This window comes from Symsagittifera roscoffensis, chromosome 3 (assembly GCF_963678635.1).
Source record: "Symsagittifera roscoffensis chromosome 3, txSymRosc1.1, whole genome shotgun sequence".
Classification (NCBI taxonomy): Eukaryota; Metazoa; Xenacoelomorpha; order Acoela; family Convolutidae; genus Symsagittifera; species Symsagittifera roscoffensis.
Window position 1 is genome coordinate 70371155 of NC_087064.1, and position 24926 is coordinate 70396080.

The following is a 24926-nucleotide window of genomic DNA, read 5'->3' on the forward strand; positions in this document are numbered from 1 at the left end:
TACTGGCACTTCTTTATTAGACACTACTCCGAAAAAAAACAAATGCACATGGAGAATAATATGCAGATGAAACTGTAACATCACAAACAAGATAAAACTAAACTAATCAACTTGAACCTGGGTTCGAACCCTTGAGAACTGTCTCTAAATCTTTTACTGCTATTACTACTACTAAATGAATTTATTTATACATAATTTGGCTTTATGCTTTCCACTTTTTTATATGCAAAATTGTGTCTTGTTGTATTTGGTGTTACTTTTCCTGCATCGAATTGGCAATTTTTTAGCATATGTAGCTGCGTTATTGGTGGCTAGTTTTTGGCGAAAGCATCCGCGGCTGAGTGGTAAGTGCGTGAGACTCAAATTGCTAGGTCGCAGATTCGATTCCGACACGTAGCCGAGGTTTTGCTTATTCGAGGCTTATTTCTACTTTTTCTTGTTTTACTTGATAGAGCTGCTTTTTGGTCGTGTTCTCGGAAGAGTTTGCGAAGCTCAGCTTCGCCTCTGTGTCAAAATTTATCATCCGATGAAATTACTTATTCTTTTCGATTTATTGTCAGCGTTCTGTTTTGAAAAATAAGCCTTTTCAATTTCCCCATTAAAGGTATTCTCAGTTTTAATTCTCTTTAGAGTTCCTTAAAGAGAGATTATTATGTTTTTCGGCAAACATTATGTAAGTTCAGTAAACGTTTGTCAAGCCGAAAAACTTCATACGGTGCAAATATTGGAATCGTGTCAATGCTTTTAATTTTTTCAGCCTGAAAACAAGGTCTACAAAATGATCGGTCCAGTTTTAGTCTTGCAAGACCTAGAAGAATCGCAGTTGAACGTGAACAAACGTCTAGAATATATGAATAGTGAAATAGAGCGTCATGACCAGAGAATAAAGACAATACAAGAGGATCAGGAGAAACACAAGGAGAGGATAGTGCGTTTGCAAGAAGACATTCAGAAGGCACAGACAAAAGCAGCCTTGAAAAAATGAAATTGGACTAACTAGTGATTGACTTGTAAATTGCATATACTCTTTGTCATAATAAGTTGAGCAGTCAATGAATTTTTACACGATTTTGTTTTACGCGATAAGCAACAGATAAGCAAAGCGAACAGCAGGCTTCAGGACATGAAAAAGAAGACAATATTGTTTTTTGAAATTTTTCGTGGAGTCAACGTGGAATTTGAATAATACCTAAAAAAAGTTACAAATTGACTTTTTTATTTGAATCCATTTAAAGCAATAAGTTGGCATTTTTCTAGCGTGTAGTAAATATTAGAGTTTGAATAATTTTTTGCGATTTGATTTGGTTTCTAACATGCTGACTTTTAACATTACGTTCATTTTAAACTGATTTGCTCAAAAGGCAGACAATATGCGCTGTCAAATACGAAAAAGTAAATGGCGGAAAACAGAGTGAATGATTTTTAGTTTCGAATGTGGAATTAAGTTTTCAGAGTTCTCAGCGGAATAAAGAAAATAATTATTTTGCTGGCGTTTTTTTTCACAAAAAAAGGTTCAGAAAAGTACTAATTTTCAAAAAAGCACTCAGTTTTTTCAAAACAACTCTTTATTCAAAAAATAATCTCAAACCACAGATTTTTTTTACTTCCCTGAATTCGTTCACCCTTTTTCTATTGTGTTATGTCTGTTAAACATGTATCGTAGCTGATTTACGACAAAGGCTATAAAACATGATTGTAATAACTATGTACACGGCTTATGGGGTGGTAAAAATTTTCAAAGTTTAGCTTTCAGTCCACTTGTTATAGTAAAGTTTTGTATATGAAGTATTTTTTTAATTATCAGACCTGATTTTTTTCGCCGATAGAAGTGTTTGCTATGGTTCATTTATGCGTGGCTCCAGGCGTTTTTGATTTCTTTCTTTTCATCAAATTTCACATTTAGAATGGCAAATACGTAATAACGAAAGCATTGAATTATATTTTCTAATGAATGTTGAAGTAAAAGCAGCGTCCATTCCATTATGAATCATATTTATGACCAGCAGCTAAGAAAATGCTTTTCAATGTAATTGTTCCGACTTTTGAAGAAAACGGAATATTTATGCTGGGTGTGGTTTTTTTTATTCAGTCAATTTTCGCCGATCGAAATAATTTTCAACTAAAAATTTTTATACCCCATTGAAGATATCGACTTCTTGAGTTCGAATATAAAAAGATGTTTTAACTCCTATCTTTGTTTGTAAAGAGCTGAGGGTTTGCAAATTGGCCATGTTCTGGACTAAATTATGCGCGCTTTGCAGAGTTAATTGTTCCGACTTTGCTGAGAGCGTAACGCGAATAATTTACGCGTGGCGAATTATCCCGCACAACAAAATTGAACTGAAATCGTTACAAATTGAATTGAGGCTAGCTAATTGGTCGTATTAATTAAAATATCAGTACTCAAAATTATCAGTATTAAGTACTCAAAATATCGCACTAGATATCGCACAAAATATCGCATATCAGTATTAAGTACTCAAAATATCGCACTAGATATGAATTAAGGGACAGTCGGAACATTCAGGGCTTTGCCCTGATATACGAGGAGTCTGATTTTTTTTCAGTGTTTTTCATTTTCGTTTTGATCGAGGTAGTCAAAATTGGGAGTCAAAACTCAATCTACGCATTGTGAATTAGAACAACAATTGCCTATTGGCTTGCAGTTAACACATATAGTTTTGATTACAATTACTTTGATTTTGTAAAATTTGGAGCCAGTTAGCTTCTCAGAAGACCTGAAAACGGGCGCACGTAAAATAGCAAGAATAGCACGATGCTTTGTATGAAAAAAAAAGTTTCCGATCACAATTATATTTACACCGAAGACTTTAGTCAAGGTGTTATGGTATCGTGTAACGGGTTTTTTTTTTAATGTTGTCTGTTGTCAAGTGTCGACAAATAACGTCCACAGTTATCAATTATCATGTGGGCTGGACTATATCGCGCTATGTCACGTGATTGCGTATGTTTGTTTCTTTATTTGTTCATCTTTATTTATTTAATTATCTGTTCTTCTATTTATTTAATTATGTTTAGTTTGCTTATATTTATTTATAATTTATGTATGTACATATTTATTTTTGTTTATTTTTATCACGTGTTTTGTTTATTTATTTAATTATTCTTTCTTTCATTTAGTTTTGCTTTTATTATTTCTGCGTGTGTATTTATTTAATTTATTTATTTTCATTTATTTATATTATGGGTCTGTTTGTTTGGTTATTTGTTCATATATATTTTTTCATGTCTATTTAATTATTTGTACATTTCACTTTTGCTTTTATTTATTTATTTATTTATTTATTTATTTATGTATTTATTTATGTATTTATTTATTTATTTATGTATTGATTTATTTTTTTATTGCTTATTTATTTATCAGGTGTGTTTTGTTTATTTGTTGATATTTATTTCTATATTTATTTAATTATTCTTTCTTTCATTTAGTTTTGCTTTTATTATTTATGTATGTGTATTTATTTCATTTATTTATTTTCATTTATTCATATTATGGGTCTGTTTGTTTGGTTATTTGTTCATATATATTTTTTCATGTCTATTTAATTATTTGTACATTTCACTTTTGCTTTTATTTATTTATATATTTATTTATTTATGTATTCATTTATGTATTTATTTATTTATTTATGTATTGATTTATTTTTTTATTGCTTATTTATTTATCAGGTGTGTTTTGTTTATTTGTTGATATTTATTTCTATATTTATTTAATTATTCTTTCTTTCATTTAGTTTTGCTTTTATTATTTATGTATGTGTATTTATTTAATTAATTTACTTTCATTTATTTATATTATGGGTCTGTTTGTTTGGTTATTTGTTCATGAGATATATATTTTTTCATGTTAATTTAATTATTTGTACATTTCAGTTTTGCGTTTATTTATTTATTTATTTACTTATTTATGTATGTATTTATTTATTTATGTATTGATTTATTTTTTTATTGTTTATTTATTTATCAGGTGTGTTTTGTTTATTGGTTTTTGCTTCAGTTTCTATGCCTTCGGTGTATTGCGCGTAGCGCCTGCCGCCTATGTTTGAAAATAATTTTGATCAGTTGAAAAACAATACCTAAATGAGTTTTTAAATTTTATAGTTTAAATCGTGCATGGAGAAGTGCGAGTATTACCGCCGACAATTTAGTTCCTAACAGTTTTACTTGGTTAAATTTGTTAATTAGGTTTTGACTTAGCTTTTTTTTTTTTTATTTTGACCACGGAAACTTCGGATAAACTTAATCTTCGTGTGCTTTACTTTTTTACACATGCAGGTGCCACAAATGATCATTAGAATGGTTGGAGTCATATGCGTTATGTATTAAAATTTCTTTATTCTTTCAAAAGTAAGTGTGTTTTAATCGTGAACTAGACTTTTTCCTCTTAAGCAATTTTTTTTACACAATTGTTAGAAATTATTGTGTGTTTATTTTCGAAGCTTAGCAACTTCCAGTTCAAGGCACCTTCCCACGTAGTCTGGAGGTCACGCAGTTGCTTTTCTTCTCTATGGTCTTGGACTCGAGTCCCTGCTGTACCTTGTTTTTTTAGTGTGTGAAATTGATTTTTTCCGGGAAAAATTGAATAGTCTGACTGTTGTTTGTCGACATATTTATTTTTTCGGCTTAGTTGCCGCACCATCAATTCTTTTTTCGCGCTGTGAGCAGTTCTTATCGTAATTTCAAGTGTTGTTAAGTTGCTACCCATGAATTATGTATTTTTCGGTTTTCTTTTTTCTGTGCTTGGAAATTTTAATCGGCTACGTTTTGTCGGTTCAGTGAAACTATGTTGCATCGGCTTAGCGGCAAAAAAAAACAATTATTTATCGCTTGAATGAATCACGTCGGTTGAAGTAGTCTAATGACAAGTTTTTTTTTGCGGTAAATTTTGAATTATTAGACTTTAGTTCGTATGCTCAAGTTTTTTATTGGTTTAGTTGCAAGTGTACTTGATTGTACTTGCAAGTGCAAGTGCTGTTTAATGTAGTTTCAGGGTTTCTTGAAAAATATTTTCTTTAAAATCTTTTTTTTTCGGCTCAACTTGTGTATGCTGAAAGATTGTCGACTTAATTGTCTTATCACGGTTTTTTCTTGCTTTGAGAGCAATTTTTATTGAAGTTACAAGTGCAAGTATTGTTTAACGTAGTTTCAAGTGTGAATTGAAAAATTTTTAGGTTTTTTCATGAAATCCTTTTGTGTCGTCTCAAATTGTGTGTGCTAAAATATTTTGTCTTCAATGTCTTAATCACGGACTTTCTTCTTCTGCATGTAGTTTTTTTTATTGAATTTACAAGTGGAAGTGTTGTTCAATGTAGTTTCAAGGGAACTTGAAAATTTGTCAAGTTTTCATAAAAACTTTTTTTTGGCCTTACTTTTTTCTGCTCATAGATTGTAGGCTTAGTTGACTTATCACGGACTTTTTTTGTTCTGTATGCAATTTTCATTGAACTTACAAGTGGAAGTGTTGTTCAATGTAGTTTCAAAGGGACTTGAAAATTTCTCGAGTTTTTCGTAAAACCTTTTTTTTTGGCTTAACTTTTTTCTGCTCATAGATTGTCGGCTTAGTTGACTTATCACGTACTCTTCTTGTTCTGTAGGCAACTTGCATTGAATGTTGAATTGCAATTCGTGTTTAATGTAGTTTCAGGGGGTACTTTAAATTTATTTCATGAAATCTTTTTTAATTACAAAAAAGCTCTGCTTCGCCTGTGTAAACTTTAATTTAGATTTTTGTCCGCAACTGGGTGCTCTGATCAAATTGGTTCCACAACATCTTGACGATGATGTCATCTCTATTCCTTTTTAGGCTGTGCTCAGTTTCTTAAATGGCTCTCGTCTGCTCGAAGAATGAATTAAACAGAAATGGCCTTTTATTGGCTAATGATGCCCTAAAGCTGAGTGTGTATTGATAGTGCTAGATATTCTTAGGGTCAGTTACCAAAGCAAAAAGTTAGCGAACAGAGAGTTGGAAAGATGAAATAGAACAAGGAAACCGAAAAATATTTGAATATATCCCAACTTTCCAATTTCGAAAAATAAATATATCAAGTGGAATATCTTTGATTTTCGAATACTGTTTATCATCTGCACTTTTTGGTGAAAACTGGATCAAAAGCTATTTTTTTTATTCCGCTGGAAATTCAGAAAATTTAACTAGAAGCCACTCATGTTTTTCACAGCCTTTACACTTTCGCCGTTCAATAGTGGGGGTTATCAAAGGAAAAGAAATGAACCTCAAGAGAAATCATAAATCAAACTGCGAAACATCAAATTTGTGAATGTTAATTCTTAGCAATTTTTTCTGAAGAAAAAAATATCAGTACCTATAGGAAAAAAATCACTTCGTTCTTTCACGCTTAGTAACAATGAAATGGATGCTTCTTAAAAGAAAATCATTTTGACTTCAAAGGGCAAAGCAAGTCAGCTCGTATAGGTCTTTAAATAATATGTGCTCTATTTTCAGTGCAAAACAAGGAATCAAATTAGTTAATTTTGGATTGGTTATTCTATCATTTATTATCTTTTAAAATTTACAGTTTTGAATAAGTCGATAATGGTTAATCAAGGCGGCAAATATTTTATCAGTTTTTCCTTCGAATCTTAATTTTTTTTCGGTTTTGAATCTATTTAACATTTCCTCGTCCCATTAATAGTAAGTAGGTATCAGTTTCAAACGCTTTCGATGTGCAATCATTTAGATAGTTGGTGACTTGTCCGACATTTTTTGATAGCTGTGATGAGGGGATTGCTAAATAGATTCTTAGTGATTAAATATTAAGATCAGTAAATTGTGTAAAATGTATTATGATTAGTCCACCCAAAATCAAATATTGAAATCTTTCTATGCGCAATGGCTGATGAATTCTGTCCATCAAAAAACCTTTGCTTATCATTTTGCAAAAAATTTGGGTGAACTTTTAAAAATATCTCCATTCAATTTCTAAAACAGACAATAGTTAATCGTCATCAAAATAGAACAACAAAATGCAACTATCATTGGCTGTGGACAAAATGGCACGGAAGCGGAGGTCGTTTTCTCTCCGTCCTTGGACCCGTTGGGCTCGTCTTTAGCGTTGTTGTTTGGTTTTGTAGTTGTGGTAGAAGAAGTTGTTGTCGTTGTTGCAGATGTGGTTGCTGAAATAAAACTAGACTTAATTGGCTAAGACCACACGAAAGATAAAATCGAATTTCTTCGCATTTAATTTTTTTCTTGAAGAAAGAATTTGTCTGGAAATCTTTGCATGAAAGTGAAAATCTTTGAATGAAACTTATTATCGTAAAAAACAGCAGAATAATTTTCCCAATCAAATAATTTGATCAGTTCGTGGAAATAATGCTTCTTTCATCTGCAGGTTTTCAAATACAAAACATATGCTCAAGGAGAGCATGTGACGTTAATCCGCCACTAGCATTTATGATTTTGAGAGAAAAAATTGAATTCGTCAATTTCCGACATGTTATCTAACGTTAACTCCATCCTTACCCGAAGTGATAGGGGCGGATGATAGTTTGAGTTGGTCCTTAAAAGGACTAATGCGCACGAAAATCGTCAGTCCGGCTGAGTTTGGGTCATCGCAGGGAGTGGCCATACTAGCGACACCCATTGCACACAAAGGATCTCCTCCTTTCGTTACTCGGAATACACCACTGCCCGAATCACCTGAAAAAACGACCGAAGTCAGTTGACCACTCAGCGGCGATGTTTTGAAATGGCCAGGGGACTAATCCTCCTAAATCTACTCTTGCTATTGATACAAAATGTTTTTCTCAGAAAACTATTGGAGAAAAATTTATTTTTGTACCACATTTGATATATTTTTTGTGGAAAACGCCAAAATCAACAGGAAGGCGCCATCACAATTTTCAATTCTAAAGTGCTTAGTTTGATTCCATTGAGCTTTAATTGATCATTAATTTGATTATTATTTGAATTCAGCCATAGTTTGAGCATTATTGAGCGTTTCATGCCTCTAATGAGCCTGGTTGATGTAGACAAGTACTACCATTGTAGAACTAAATTCTAGGCTTACGCTAGTACTCCGCAGACCCATCCTCGCAATTAAGTCGGAGTTCCGCTCTCTCTTTTGAGTTCCCGCGGTTGGGTCCTACCTGGTAGAAGATGTAAATCGCATCCGCTTCTCTACACATTCCTCGCAACTTATCCAAATGTGTCGGCAGTGTTCTCGCAAGAACTCCGCGTGATACTTAGAGCGAGCAGTTCGCTCTAATCTCGGCAAACCCCCTTGGTGCTCTAGTTTACTACAATGCAGGTCAAGAAGGATAGGGGCAATGTTGCGGTCATTAAGTACTATCCTCTCATCCCGGTACAAACTTTGGAGTTTAAAAGAATACAGGGATGCTTTACGCCGGAACGCTTTCCGCTGCGCGTTAGTCAAGCTTGGGGGAAGATTGACCCGGCCCTCTGACTTTGCCTCATGATAGTGTAAAATTGCCTTGTATGTATCGTAGTTCGTACTATAGAGTGAGTTGTAGTCAACGTGGAGGCTAATGATTTGTTCTTATCTTAATATTGACCAGTCAATATAGCATGCAGAAAAGTAAGCAACTGGTCGAGCTCGAAATAGTTGAGCTCGAAACTATTAGTCTAGTATTCATACACAAAAATTGTACGATAAGCATTTTTTTATCGAAATTTTAAACCATTTTTTTAGTGACCAGAAAGCTACAAAAGAGGCAAATAGACTAAAAATGTTCATTAAAAATTTTTAAAACACTTTTTAAATTTTGTGTGAATTTTGTATGATAAGCATTTTCTACTGGACATATATGAAACTGTATGATCAGCATTTTTCTTCTATGGACGTCAACCCGGGTCATCGTTAGCAGAATCTTGAGAGTACGATATCGAATACTCCTTGAGAAACTCAAATCACTAATATTACGGAGGTGCGTTTGAAAACGTGATTTAATCAAAAAGTAAATTCCAATGAGTAGTAACTTAATCTCACAAAGTTATATCTAAGAGTGACGATAGAGGTCAACCAAGGGTGACAGACAATACCAAGGTCAGCACCTGATAATAGACTAATTAGCACCACATTTGACAACTGATTGACGGATAGAACTTAAACTCTCATGAACTGAATTAGCACTGTACGACACTCCTCCTTCAATAATGAAAACTTTAAATGATGGAAAAATACTGTATGCTGTTGGTTGTAAAGTTAATGAAAAATGACGAATTTACTGACTGATGACTTTTAAAGGTTAATGAACTAGTTTAATTTAACATCGGTTTTAGCAACTTAAAGGATCACCCATTGCGGTGATAAAACAATTTGAGTTTTTGGCCAATGCTGGTCAACCCTCTCCCTGGGCTCAAGATAAGTTTTTTTTTTCGATTATTTTCCCTCCGCTCGATCATGTTTCGTTGTAATGCAATCAATCATTACGCCTCCCATTTTAGTGACGGCTGTTCTTTTTCATCCGCTTTCCTCGACGCCGTGTCCTCCTGACTATCCTCTTGGCTGCTCTAGGAAACCAGTCTGGCTTTCCGTGTTGCCCTCTTCTTCTTATCCGCGGGTGCTGACATTTTCTGGTCCCGTGGAATTGGCATATCCGTTTCGCCGCCTAGTGCGGGGATCGTGTCCTCATCGCTTCCCGTGTCTGGTACTGTAATATTTTTTGTCGCTCGATTTGGATCTCGATTCTCGTTGCGCCTGTTCGCCTGTTGCAGTTGGTTCTGTTGGAGTGTTTTGGGGCTGTGACGGTCTCGCTTGAGTATCCACTGTTGTGGGTCTCTTTACCGATATGATGGGTAAGAAGTCGCTTTCCTCCGACTCCGACCCGCTGTTTTCAAACCATCGTCCGATTTGTCTCCGTTGCTGTTGTTTCTGGCGTTGATTTTCCCCTTGGCTTGCTCCTTCACTTCTTTCGGGGTCGGTGGTGCTTCGTACGATATGGAACTCTTTGGCTTTTTCTTCATTGCCACACCCAGTTTCCTAAGCACAACCCCGTTGTTTAGCGGTAACGTATGCGCACTCTGGGATTTTTTTTAGAATGGATTTGTCTATACCTTTTCAAGTTTTTGCTTCCAGTTTGCTGGTATAAAGTTTCAGAGGGTCCTGGTTGTTTTGATTGTTCCGCCGCTTTAATTATGGATGGCTCGTCATCCTGGTTTCCGGCCTGCTCGTCCGTTAAGCGACGAGCATGGCTCCGGTGTTTTAGATCGTACGCCAGGCCAGACCTTAACCCCCAGTTCGTCTGAGTAGGATGCGGCATGTCCCCCACAGTCGGGTCAGCTTTATCTAAACAAGCATTCTTTGTTTTTAGTACTCGATAACAACCCAGGTTTTAAAGAGAAGGTTTTTTGTAAGGTTTCTTAGCACTGTATCTGCTTCTCGACTGTGATGTGCCTCGAATGGCGAAATTTTAAGCGTAGTATTCTTCGAGACTCTCAGGGCACCCAGGGCTCGTTCGATCAATTTTTTCCAATGGTTCGGGGTGATTTTCCTGTACAAACGTCAAGATCGAATTCTTAAGACTACCAAAGGTGCGCTCCACACATCCGGTTGCCCGATGGTCATTTACCGGTGATTTTATTATTTCGATATCCCCCCCATCGCAGAAAGCCTTGACTTCATTCGACATAAAAAAAACTTGTTCACGTGGATCTTCCGGGGTACGCCATGGTTCACTATATATGTTTTTAAAAAATTGATGATCTTATCTGACCGCTTGTTTAACCGTGAAAAACGATCTACTGCCACTAACAAATATTTCTGAGACTCGTTTAAATAGTTAAATAAATCAAGCTGGACCAATTCGTTCGGTTCTTTTGGTTCGGAAACGTTTCCAAGTTGGTTTTTGCTTAAGAGTGGTTTCAAGTTTTTACCGGCGGCAGTACATTCTGGACATTTTTCCGCAATTGAGACGATTGACTGGTAAATGTAGGGGACCTTTGGCGGCTTCAAACAGGTTTGTTATTCCGTGATGAAATGCGTGAATCCTGTTATTGATCGTGGTTTGGAGGTTCTTCGGTATAATCAGCTTTTCGTCCATCCACACAACATTTTCCTTCACGTAGAAATCGTTTACGAATTGGGAGTAATAGCGGTTCATGGCTGATACTTTTTCGTGAATTTTGCGGTCCTTTGTTATGATTAACTCTCTAATTGCACTAAGTTGACGATCTGAAACATAATTTGACTAGATGAATTGTAAATTAAATAACTCAGGAAGTGAAGTGATCTTGCTTACTATCTTGTAACCGCGGCGTACAATTGACATGCACACCGAGTTCGGATCCACTGGTGGGTTTGTTCCGACTTTAAATGCTGATGGTAACGATAAAGTAGTGTTTGTTTTAATTGATCTAATTTCTTTTGTAATTGCTTCTAAATGTAAACTCGATGGTAATTCTTTTATTTCGTCACTGCTACTGTCTAAACTTGGATGTTGTTTTAAACATTTCTCCCATTGTTTCATACTTAAGTCCATTTCGATGTGAATGTTTGAATTTGAATTTAGATTTAAACGAGTTTCTTCCAATTGAGTAATAGCACCGACTAAAATCTCGCGTAGATTGCATAGCCGTTGGTTTGAGCCTTGTGTTCGATTTTGATTGGTTAATTTCCGTTCGCATGACTTTACGCCTTCTACTGGTTGAAAGCGTGACGAAATTTCCAATATATTTATAGATTGCTGCTTATGTGCTTTGATCTGTTGTCCCTTGGATGTATTATTGTATACTTCGTGTCCCTGGGATGTGTTACTTTGAACAAACCCGAGATTAGTATGTATTGAATTTATCTTTGCAACTGTGAACATGTTATCGTACGTACTAATTGGTGTTGCTTCTTTACTTGGATGTCGTGATAAGTAGTCCGCCAGCCCTATTTTCGCCCCTGGTTTATGTTCCACGTTAAAATCGAATGGAATGAGTCGGTCCAACCAACGCGTTAAACGGCTAAACACGGTCTTGTTTTTCTTAATGTTGCCGTTTAAGAGGGAAATTAACGCTTCATGGTCTGTTACTACTAGAAATTTTCTTTCCAATATGCAATTTGGGAAATACTCAACCCCCCCCCCCCCCCAAACTACTGCCAACATTTCTAATTCATTCTTCGAATAATTTTTCTCCGCGTCATTTAGATGTTTTGAGGCAAATGAAATCGGTCTCCCCCGCCTCCGGTCCCAATTGTTCGAGTACCGCGCCTAAACTGTTATGGCTCGCGTCGCCCACAATTCGTATATCGTTATGAATATCGAAGTGCCGCAATTCCACAATATTGGAAACTTGTTTCTATAAATTTTCAAATGCGCATTGACATTCCGCCGTCCAAATGTAATCATTGCTTTTACTTAAGAGCGGCCGTAATGGCGAAGAAGATTCGGCAAACGCTGGCAAATATTTGTGGACACTGTGTTTTGACCCCATAAACGATTTCAACTGCTTTAGGGTCCGCGGCCGTTTCAGCGCTTGTTTTGGTTCTGTTTTCCGCACTAATGGTGTAATATCTGTTGGTGTTATTTTGTGGCCTAGCCACTCACATTCACGTTGTGCGAATTTGCATTTGGTTAGTCTTAACGACATATTCTCCTTGTCCAGTTTTTTCAAAATTTTCTCTACCGTGGCTATGTGATCGACCTCGGTTCCCTTGGTTACTACCAAAATGTCGTCAATGAACGCATGCGCTTGCGGAAATTCGGACAGAATACAATCCATTGCGCGCTGGAATTCGGCCGGCATCGTGGTAATACCATAGAATCCGGTCTTGGACCTGTACGTACCCGTTGACCGACCTCCGGTAAGAGAAAAATTACATTGTACGCTTGTCTCCGGATTTAAGGGTAACTGACCATGTGCGTACTTTAAATCCAATGTTGTAAGAAATATATCCCCCTGTTTCTGCTCGCTGATTTTTGCCCCATGGTGTCCATTAATTCTTCGATATTTGGCATTTGGTATTAAATTTTATGCACTTTTTTATTTAGTTCCCTCGACTCAAGCGCTAGTTTTACCGACCCGTCTTTTTCACTGTTATTACGATTGGCGACACAAAGTATTTATCCGAACATTCTTCCAGTTTCTCAATGTGACCTTGTTTCAGTAGTTTGTCAATTTCCGTATCCACTTTTTTTTTGCAATGTAATCGGGACCCGTCGACCCTTCTGTTGTACTGGTGTTAGATTCTCAAAAAATTCTGCTTGCACTTTATACTTTCTTATCTTCCGTACCCTGTTAAAAAGTTTTGAAAACTGCTTATTGAAGTAAATTTGCCATGAGTCCAGCTCCCCATCTTGCCGCGATTCCTCCGTTGGCTCCTCATCAATCGATATGATCTGGTCCCCTGGCGTTTGTTGCACCAACTGCAGTCCCAACTGAGGCATCAAGTCTCTTCCGATTATAGATGGGCGGTTTCCTCCGATGACCTTTATCCTCGCGTTTATTCTCCAACCACTTGATTCCAAAGTGACATCAGTTGATCCAATCAGCATTAACGGGTTACTTCCATAATCCCAAAATGCATTATCCTCGTTCGAGAGCGCGTCTAGTTTTAGTCCCGAAGCTCCAAGAGCTCGTCGTAATTCCCCGATGGTGAAGATAGATATTGGGGACCCACTGTCGATCCAAACTCGACTAGCTTTCCCGTTTATCCGAATCGGCAGTTGTGCCCCAGCAACTTTTAGCTCGGTGAATCTTTCATGCTTTACCGCCATCACCATGTAGTCCCCATGTGTTTTCGCCATTTTCACGAATCATTCCCACTGCTCCTCGTCCTCGCTGATTTCCACGCTTCCCCCTGCAGGTACGTTCAAAATGTCCTACTTTGCGACAAAAGTTGCAGGTGGCTCCTCTCGCTGGACATTTGACCTTATGTTCTCGCGTAAAATTCGGCTGGTCGCAGTTATAACATCGACTGTTTTGGGTCATATCCCCCCCCCCCCCGGTTCAAACCCCGTCCGTGGTACGTGCCTCTGCCCCTTTGACGACCATTGCGGAATCCTCCTCGTATAATTCCGACCGGTTCGGATTTTATTTGTATCGCCCACCCCTGATGATCCCTGGGTTCCCGTAATTCCTCGGCCGACGTTGCTACATAGGATTTCGCGTACTTGTCGACCCGCTCATACGTGAGTGCAATCCTATACACATCTTCCGGTGTTTTGGTGGATCGGCACAGTTCATTTTGCGCTTCGCGGTTGTTCATATTAACAATGAATACGCGTTTGTTAATGCGATCTTCCAATGCTCCAAAGTTGCATCGGGCCGCAAACCCACTTAGTACAGAGTGAAATTGCTCAAGACTTTCATTGATAAATTGTTTACGAGAGAGAAGTTGGAATGTCTCATATGTCTCGTTCCTTTGATTCTTGAATTCCGTTTTCAGTACGTCTAAGATCCTTGGGTAACGAACCGTTGAGAGATCCAAGTGTGGTCGTCTCTTGTGCAACTCGTCCTGCCCTTTTCCCCCAGACACAAATACAAGTTTGAAATTAATATTTGTTCTGATTCCAATCGATTCTTTCCGTCGACTTCCCCTGGCAAAGCGGTGATTTGGGTTTCAGTAAGGCTCGCTGCGAAGTAGTAGTTTTTCGGGTTGATCGTGTGCTTTGCCACCATTCCCAATTGAAATCTGTTCATCCAGAACTCCCATATTATTGGCGGTTCAATGCACTTCGATGGCCAGAATCCGGTGATAGCAAGTGGATTTTTTCCCCTCTTGAGACTGCTGGCTGCGCCATGTTAAAAACGTGATTCAATCAATAAGTAAATTCCGATGAGTAGTAACTTAATCTCACAAAGTTATGTCTAAGAGTGACGACAGAGGTCAACCAAGGGGGACAGACAATACCAAGGTCAGCACCTGCCAATAGACTAATTAGCACCACATTTGACAATTGATTGACGGATAGAATTTAGACCCTCATGAACTGAATTAGCACTGTACAACAGGTCGTATGTCAGATACTAGAATAGGCAGTCACACGATAAGAAGTTGTTTTCTAGCGGTGAGAACTATACTAAATCATAGTAAAACCTAAAACTAATTCGGGGAAGCTTAAGTTATGACCAGACCACCTATAACCTTTCTTCCGGCTCTATGTCCCGTTTAAAAAGAACTCACTGGCTGTCGGAGATCGTCTCTCAATCGCACATTAACGAGTGAGCTAAGAATTTAAGGTAAGATAGATAATCGCAAGAAACTTTTAGCGTTTCATTTCAAAGCAAATGCAATGGCTGCACAGCAGGCTAATAGCACTCTAAAAAAGTACCACTTTTGACTAAAATAGACTATTAACGCTGAATAAAACGCAAGTACATATCAGTTTGTCGAATCAACGAATATTTGATATCGTCTCCGAAAAAAACTGTGAGACCTCCGGCTAATATTTCTGGTGTTTATAACCTTCCAAAAAATTAAATTAGTCGGGACTTCTGGTTGTTGTCGTTATTGCAGATGTGAATGCTGAAATAAAACAGTACTTAATTTGCTAAGATCTAACGAGAGCTGCAATCAAACTTCCTAGCACCGAATGTTTTTTGTGAAGAAATAGTTTTTCTTGCAATGAAGATCTTAAAGCGAAACTTAAAATAGCAAAAATACAGCAGAATATTTTTCCTAATAAAAATTTTAAGCAGTTCGCGGACATAATGATTATTTTATCTGCAAATTTTCATATTCAAAACATATTAAAAATCAAGTTTTTTACTGACGCAAGAAGTGATGAAGGAACAAAAAAGTGCTAGCTAGAGGCCCTTAAAATCTTAAGATTTTTTTCTTAGAATAAAGCATTGACGTAAATGATTTTTCAAAAATCTACAGCCTGATACAGCTAGAAAATCATTAAACCAATTTTAACTTGATGGTTTGCTGTTTATAGTAACCAAGGCAGACCCAAAAAAGCAGTCCAAGTATAACTAGCATCTAAAAGTGAACGATTTACGGGTTGATTTGTCTGAATAATTCGAAGGGTTGGGATATTCATATATCTTCCAAGTGGTAGTATTTAGGTACCATTGGAGCTCAGATCATAGATTGCTTTTTTTATCAGATAACTTACCCTTTAAGAGAATATTTTCGCTGAGAAAGCGAGCAATTCATTCTCATTGGTAAATGCGTGAACAAGCCAGCAACGTGAGAAATTAGCCGAAATTGATTTTAACGAATTCCCCAAAGTGAGAGCTAGATATTTAAGATATTGTGAGAGTTACCGCTTGGATTGTAATTTTAAATTGGACGTTGCCGACAGACTACTTGATCACAGCAAGAATGGAGGACCAGGAAATTCAGCTGACAGTGGAGGCGACGAGGTGTGTTTGGGTTCGAAACGATACGGCTAGATCAATTTCTTCCGAATAACTTCCAGAACTTGACGAGTGAGGGAAACACTTCGCATGGTTTGCAGCAGGCAACCGATGGGATGAAAGGCTCGCCAAAATGGTGATGCCAAAAACTTTGATAAGCTGGATTTTGGACAAATTCATGAGCATACTTGACCTTTAATAAGTGTAGATAGAACCCACCCAACCCAATCTTTGCCAGACTGCTCAAGCACCTAAGCCCAAAATTGATTGATGCCTTTTCAGACCCAAGTGTCAGGCGATTATAGAACTTTTTGCTGGTTGACAAGGAGGCTGGAGATTTCTAGAGACGGGTCAGATCCCTTGGCAATGTGGTGACTATGAAAATGAGTACCCAAGCAAGGTACGGCATGACTCGCGAACAGTTTTTAGACGACCTGTTTGACGTTGAGCTTCTAGAGTTTCAGCAAAAAAAATCGGCATTTTGAAAGCCGATTCCAAGCTTTTAAAATGGTTAGCAAGACATGGAGATGCAGAATCAGGAAGAAGTTTCGCCTTTCGAGGGTAATACAGAATGTACCCGATTAGGCGGTAAAAAACCGAGTTGGTAACGGAAAAGACAACCGCGCACCACCTGAAAGGCTTACACAAGGACTGGTACAAATCAGCGCTGACCCATGAATAGTTTAGTTGATGAATGTTCAGAACAGTCTTCTCACACAAACAAAACTTGACGCCTCTATGGGGTGTGCTCCATAACTTTGTTATCACTACCCACATTCAGAAAGCCTACTCCGATCAAAAACAGTCCGACGACCGTGGTAGTCTTCTATCCCTACCTAGGTGAAAATCAAAATCGTCAAAACAACTGAAGATGGCGATGAGGCATGAAAAACCCCGTACCCCGCCGTTAATGTATATAAATTTGCCTGGCATTCGGGTACCCTTCGTTGCTCTTTACGAAGCTGAAAATTGCAATACTGGGGATACTAAAAGAACACATGCGGTGCAAGAGGATCGAAACGCTCCAACTCCTCAATATTAAACAGCTACTGGAGGATTCGGTGAACTAGGTGGTGCAAATTGAAGCGGCCAAACTTTTTGATGGACACGAGATAGGAAATCAAACGCCTATCGACTGACAAACTTTACGCAGTGGACCGGTACAATACCTGACTTTTGTGACGACTACGCTTGTATTTCTGGTCATCATAGTAAAAGTGTTCTGTCGCTGCTCATCAAAAAGAGATCAAAAAGCAGGCGCCGATGAGGAAGGAACTATATTAGGCAGACGCACAGATAAACATGTGCACATAGTGGAAGGGGCCGTAAAGGTCTCAACTTCTGCGGATTGCCAGTTAAGAGTCTCGGCGGCCCATCATCACGGGGAACAATCCACACTTCGAGACAAAACTCAACGCGCCAGATGCCGACTTTACCGAAAACAGATTGAAAGAATATTTGTGCGATGGTCGAGTTGACCTCATATTAGCTTAAAGTTTTTTTTTACATATAGATGTAATTCTCCTAAAGCAGTAAAAAGACGCTGTTTTGGCCGCAATTTTTGAAAAAAAAAACGAGTCACAGAAGCCGTTTTTGGGCCTTTTTTGGAAAATTTTGACGTGTGTTGGCTGATGTTTCTTCTCTCTCATTTGTATCCTCCTTTTCCAAAATTGCTACCTTTGCTGCATTTTGTCTTGTCTCCCCGTGCACTGTGGGTGTTTCCACCAATTTCTTCATTACCGCCTGCACTTGAGGTTTAGTACCAATAGATTTCGGTCATGAGGTATAAGGCTTTGCTTGTTTCAGAGCTAAATTTAGTCCCCCCTTGCTTCCGCATCTCGTGATGTGACGTTTGAAGTTTAACTAGAACTCATTGAATCAAGTCAGTGTTTCGGATGCCATCTGATGCCAAATGGCTGAAATTTCAGCACAGATTGCACAAAATGTCTTGATTGCACAATTTCTTCACCCATTGGCTTTTATTTTTAATTTGGCAGACTTTTAATTTGCTTTTATTTTTAATTTGCTTTTAGCAGTTCACAGTTTGGTAGACGTATGTAAAGCTTTTTAATTGTTTGTGAAACTTGTATGGGTAGCATTTATGGTAAGTGCGGCTACTCTGAATGCATACACCCACCCAGCATACACCCACCCAGTCTCCTCTATGAGCAACGACTAAAATGACGAAGCTCGCAGACTGCTTTGAAAAGATAATTTTTCCAAATTAACGCTGATTGTTGCTTAGAAGTTAATTTGGAAGTCTTCTACCCCTACTTAAGTGAAAACGGTCAAAACAACCGGAGATGGCGATGAGGCATGAAAAGCCCCGCACCCCGCCGCTAATGTATACAAAAACTAAAAACTTACCAATTTTAGTTAAGGCTAAATAAAATTGGTAAGTTAGCCTTAACATTCGAATTTGGGAAAACTCAACTCTTGTTGCTTATCAAGCAACTGCTAAGCAACAATCAGCGTTAATTTGGAAAAATTATCTTTTCAAAGCAGTCTGAGAGCTTTGTCATTTTAGTCGTTGCTCATAGAGGAAACTGGGTGGGTGTATGCATGCAGAGTAGCCGAATTTACCATAAATGCTACCCATACAAGTTTCACAAACAATGAAAAAGCTTTACATACGTCTACCAAACTGTGAAGAAACGTATAACTGGTATAAGATTAGTCACGCTTAAGAAGGACTAACTCAATTCTTGAAAAAATGCCAACTTGATTTAATAACTAGTAACGAATCACCCTATTTTAGCAATAGGGGAATAGTTAAAGAAATCTGACATTTTCCATTGAGCTCTTGCTATCGTATAATTGTTACCAGTAACCTAAAAAGGTCAATCCAAGCAGGTAAACTTGCAACAATTATACAACCTCTTAAGTAGACAGGTGACCAAGTTGAAAATTACTATAGTAACCAGTCAGAACCGAGATAAGAAAAACAAACGTAAGCAAAAAAATGAAAAATCATTCTTGAGTATTTTATATCTTGATTCTGATTGGTTAATAAATTGTTTATCTACTTGATAATCTGGCAAATCAAAATGTTATATGCCGCATTTCACCCGGGTGTCTGTGACTATAATGAATTAGTTTCCAAGATAGGTTTAGAAAAACAAACTTATGAGATCGTCGAAAGGAAATTGCCCGTCAATGTGAAGCCTGTGAGCAGACGCACATATTAGGCAGACGCACATATAAACATGTGCACATAGTGGAAGGGGCCGTAAAGGTCTCAACTTCTGCGGATTGCCAGTTAGGAGTCTCGACGGACCATCATCACGGGGAACAATACACACTTCGAGACAAAACTCAACGCGCCAGATGCCGACTTTACCGAAAACAGATTGAAAGAATATTTGTGCGATGGTCGAGTTCACCTCATATTAGCTTAAAGTTTTTTTTTTACATATAGATGTAATTCTCCTAAAGCAGTAAAAAGACGCTGTTTTTGCCGCAATTTTTGAAAAAAAAAACGGGTCACAGACGCCGTTTTTGGGATTTTTTTGGAAAATTTTGACGCGTGTTGGCTGATTTTTCTTCTCTCTCATTTGTATCCTCCTTTTCCAAAATTGCTACCTTTGCTGCATTTGGTCTTGTCTCCCCGTGCACTGTGGGTGTTTCCACCAATTTCTTCATTACCGCCTGCACTTGAGGTTTAGTACCAATAGATTTCGGTCATGAGTTATAAGGCTTTGCTTGTTTCAGAGCTAAATTTAGTCCCCCCTTGCTTCCGCATCTCGTGATGTGACGTTTGAAGTTTAACTAGAGCTCATTGAATCAAGTCAGTGTTTCGGATGCCATCTGATGCCAAAAGGCTGAAATTTCAGCACAGATTGCACAAAATGTCTTGATTGCACAATTTCTTCACCCATTGGCTTTTATTTTTAATTTGGTAGACTTTTAATTTGCTTTTACTTTTAATTTGCTTTTAGCAGTTCACAGTTTGGTAGACGTATGTAAAGCTTTTTAATTGTTTGTGAAACTTGTATGGGTAGAATTTATGGTAAGTGCGGCTACTCTGCATGCATACACCCACCCAGCATACACCCACCCAGTCTCCTCTATGAGCAACGACTAAAATGACGAAGCTCGCAGATGCTTTGAAAAGATAATTTTTCCAAATTAACGCTGATTGTTGCTTAGAAGTTAATTTGGAAGTCTTCTACCCCTACTTAAGTGAAAACGGTCAAAACAACCGGAGATGGCGATGAGGCATGAAAAGCCCCGCACCCCGCCGCTAATGTATACAAAAACTAAAAACTTACCAATTTTAGTTAAGGCTAAATAAAATTGGTAAGTTAGCCTTAACATTCGAATTTGGGAAAACTCAACTCTTGTTGCTTATCAAGCAACTGCTAAGCAACAATCAGCGTTAATTTGGAAAAATTATCTTTTCAAAGCAGTCTGAGAGCTTTGTCATTTTAGTCGTTGCTCATAGAGGAAACTGGGTGGGTGTATGCATGCAGAGTAGCCGAATTTACCATAAATGCTACCCATACAAGTTTCACAAACAATGAAAAAGCTTTACATACGTCTACCAAACTGTGAAGAAACGTATAACTGGTATAAGATTAGTCACGCTTAAGAAGGACTAACTCAATTCTTGAAAAAATGCCAACTTGATTTAATAACTAGTAACGAATCACCCTATTTTAGCAATAGGGGAATAGTTAAAGAAATCTGACATTTTCCATTGAGCTCTTGCTATCGTATAATTGTTACCAGTAACCTAAAAAGGTCAATCCAAGCAGGTAAACTTGCAACAATTATACAACCTCTTAAGTAGACAGGTGACCAAGTTGAAAATTACTATAGTAACCAGTCAGAACCGAGATAAGAAAAACAAACGTACGCAAAAAAATGAAAAATCATTCTTGAGTATTTTACATCTTGATTCTGATTGGTTAATAAATTGTTTATCTACTTGATAATCTGGCAAATCAAAATGTTATATGCCGCATTTCACCCGGGTGTCTGTGACTATAATGAATTAGTTTCCAAGATAGGTTTAGAAAAACAAACTTATGAGATCGTCGAAAGGAAATTGCCCGTCAATGTGAAGCCTGTGAGCAAAGAATTACAGCTTCTAAACAGTCTGACCTTAAAACAGAAACTGTCATGGTTAATGACCAAAAAAGCATAGATTTTTCACAGCATTTAATGAGCAAAAAATCAGTATTAAGTAGCCATCCTCTAAGTTCTGTGATGAACCCCTGATAGCAAAAATACCAAAATAAATTAACAAAGTTTTGATTGTCTTGAATAAAAACTGTTTCGAAGTTGTGCATTATCTTGTTTTTGTTCACATTTGGCTGTAATAATGAGACCAGCAATTAAATTTTTGTCAATTTTCACGAAAAAATTGAAATTTTTACGTACTCCATAAGCTACTGTTTTTTTTTCTTCTACAAGTAATCGTACTCAAAGTTCTCAAACGTTCTTTTTTATCCATACAAAAAATTGTTGAGTTCAACTGTGGTCATGCAATTACTTATTTCAATTATAAGATGCTGTTCGTTCAAAATTTTCACAAGAATTTTCATCAGTTCATAAATAAGCACTTTTTTCATGTGCGTAACTTGTTTTTATTTTTTAAAAGTTGGTAAGTATCTGTCCTCTTTAGGAAAAACAGTAGCCTTAACATTCGAATTTGGGAAAACTCAACTCTTCCTGAATCCGTTTTAGTGGCTAACCCACAAATCAAAGCACCATACTGTATAACTGGTTCAATGAAAGACTTAAAAGGCCGCACTAGGGTGCTATGATGAAAATACGTTTTGTAGTAATTTAATTTTGATAATCAACTTGCCAATTTTTTGCATAATTATGTGATATGATTTTCAAAATATAAGTTTATTTTTTTCCAAAATTACTCTTAAATACCTCATTTTGGAAGGAAATTTCAGTTTTGTTTCATCCAATGTTACCATAAAATTGTCGATTTTGTTTCCAAAGGAAAACAAACGAAATTTATTAATTGCCATCTAGCTAGATAAGTCAATCAAAGTTCGAGACTTTTTTTGTCCCTCATCCTCTATCTTTCCGTAAATATTGGGACCATCAGCAAACATTGTGACATCGAACTTTTGGCAAGTATTTAGTAAATCTTTTGAATAAATCAGAAACAAAATAGGACCCAAAACTGAACCCTGTGGAACAACACACTTTATTGGTTTTGAATCTGATTTTTCGTTATCAACTTCGACATACTGTGTTCTGTTTTTAAGGTACGACCGTAGTAAATCAATAAAGGTCTCCACAAACCAACCGAAAAACATTTTTGCAAAAAAAAATAGTATGATCGACTAGAGACTTTACCTGAGCATCCGTGGTGTGTTTTGTTGAGTTTGGCGAATGTGCACAACAGATGGGCAGTCTCGTTTACAGTGTTCCCCCACTCTGTGTTCTCCACACTATTCACACAGATCTTTTGGTCCACCTCAACCAACTGCAATTCCTATACAAATATACCGGCAAACATGTTAGCTAATATTTCGCCCCCTCCCCCTAAGTTATGAAAACCAAAATTGTTGGTAGTGAAAGTTGGATCAATGCTTCTAGGAAAAATAACATATTTATACAAGACTGGTCAATACGAGGCATTTTAATTAATTTAGACTTAATTTGAGGCTCTTTTATTTGTGTTTTTGCTGTTTTTTTTACACATAATTTACATAAATTTGCAACCTAATAGGCTTTTTGTTCTTTTGAATCGTTTTTTTTCTCATTATTCTATATTGATTCAATGCTCGGGATATCAATCCTGTATTTCTATGAATTTTCTTTTTTTTGGATAATTTATTTAACTTTTCAGAATTTCAGAAAACATTAAACCTCGTCAAATATCATTTTTTCTTCTCAGCAATTCTGTCATAAAACTAACCCTATTCACACTTAAAAAATGGATCGTTAGGAATTCTGACTTTAAATCCCTTTTCGAAACTGAAAGTCTTTCAAGTTTTTCACGCCATTTGAACATTTGCTATTCGAGGGCGCAATTGGTCTTTTTTTAGCAAATGAGAGTGTGAATCGAACTTAAAAAGAAATCAAAAGTCAAACGGCTAAACATCAAGTTTGAACGTCGGTGATCAAAGTTTCAGATTTTCTACCAAAAAAAAAACACTTAATTATCACTTAAAAATCACTTCGTGAATTTACACGTAAATAAATACCCAATCGTTTTAGAAATTTAAGTAAAATATTCACGCGGTTATGCTAAGATTATTTTGGGTTATACGCATAAAAAGACCCAACTAGATATTGTTTTTCACTCTAAGAAAAGATTTCAAAAGCTTTCAAACAAAGTTTTCACCTTGAGAATTTCCGAGGGTTGACTACCAGGAGATGAAGAGTTCGACTCTCGCTGCAGCCCCATGCCGGCGAAGCGGAGTCCGCCGACGGAGGAGTTGCCGCCTGGTCCTCCTGACATATTCCCTTTCTCTTCTTGTGGAGTACACATTCTACAAAGCGAATTCAAAAAAGAACGAATTTGAGATCAAGTAGTAACAAGAGCGGATCTACTTTTGTTTCCATCTCGTATTGATTGGAGCCTAGTATCCAACAGTGTTTTTCCTCACATGATAAGGTTCATCAAATAAAAATAGTTGGGTGAAAGTTTTTTTCATCTTTAAGTTCTATTGATAGTGAATTGGATTCCCAAATTAAACTGTAAAAATGTTTTTTTTTTGCAACATTGAGCTAAGCTAAGCAGATACAAAAGAACGGATATATTTGGGACAATTTTTCGTTAATAGGTTAAACGAAAAATTGTCCTCGTGCTTTTATAGATGAAAGTAGTGATTTATCATGCTTAAAAAGTATTAATATCAGGTTTTCGAATCGAGTTTTTTTTATCTGGGTCTCATTATTTGCATTGATAACTTTCGGCGGGTCGGATTATTTTGTCAGGACTGTCATATTGTTAAGTGAAACATTTTTAACATGTTAACATCTTAATTATATGTAAAAAAAAACACGATAAAAACAAAATTGAGTTTTAAAATAACTCATTGAGTTGTTTAAAAAGAAAAGCCAGCTTGGAAGTTTCCATAACTTCGAACTTTTGCATAGGTGAGTCTGAGAGTTGAGAAACACCGCCCAGACACAGCACTGAAGCAGATAGCATTGACCTAGTCGACCAATTTTTTCGATGAAACAGGAAAAAACGACTGCATTTGAATTGAAATCTCGAATTGTTAAAAACAACGTGTAAATAAAGTGTTAAATATAGGTCTGTCAATAACACCTTGTTAACACCCTGTTAACAACATGACAAACCTGTATTTTGTGCTATTTGCACAGAGCGACCGTCGACCCTTGCTTACCGCAAAAATGGACATAATTACACGGGCCCACAACCCCACCCGCAAAAAAAATAGCAATTTTTTTCAAGTTAAAAGCAAACAATAAATTCTGCAGTTTAACTTTCTTTTGCAAAACATGCTGTGAATTTTTCTTGACTGCTTAAATAGTCGCCGCTTGAATTTAAAATATCGTTCTCTAAAAAGATGAAAATTTTCTAATAAAAACATAACAATCCTTACACAAACGTCCTAATACGAACAACAGGTTGCACTGGAAGAAGAACAAGGTTATGACCGCAGTTTTTTTTAAGTGAAAATAGTTTGAA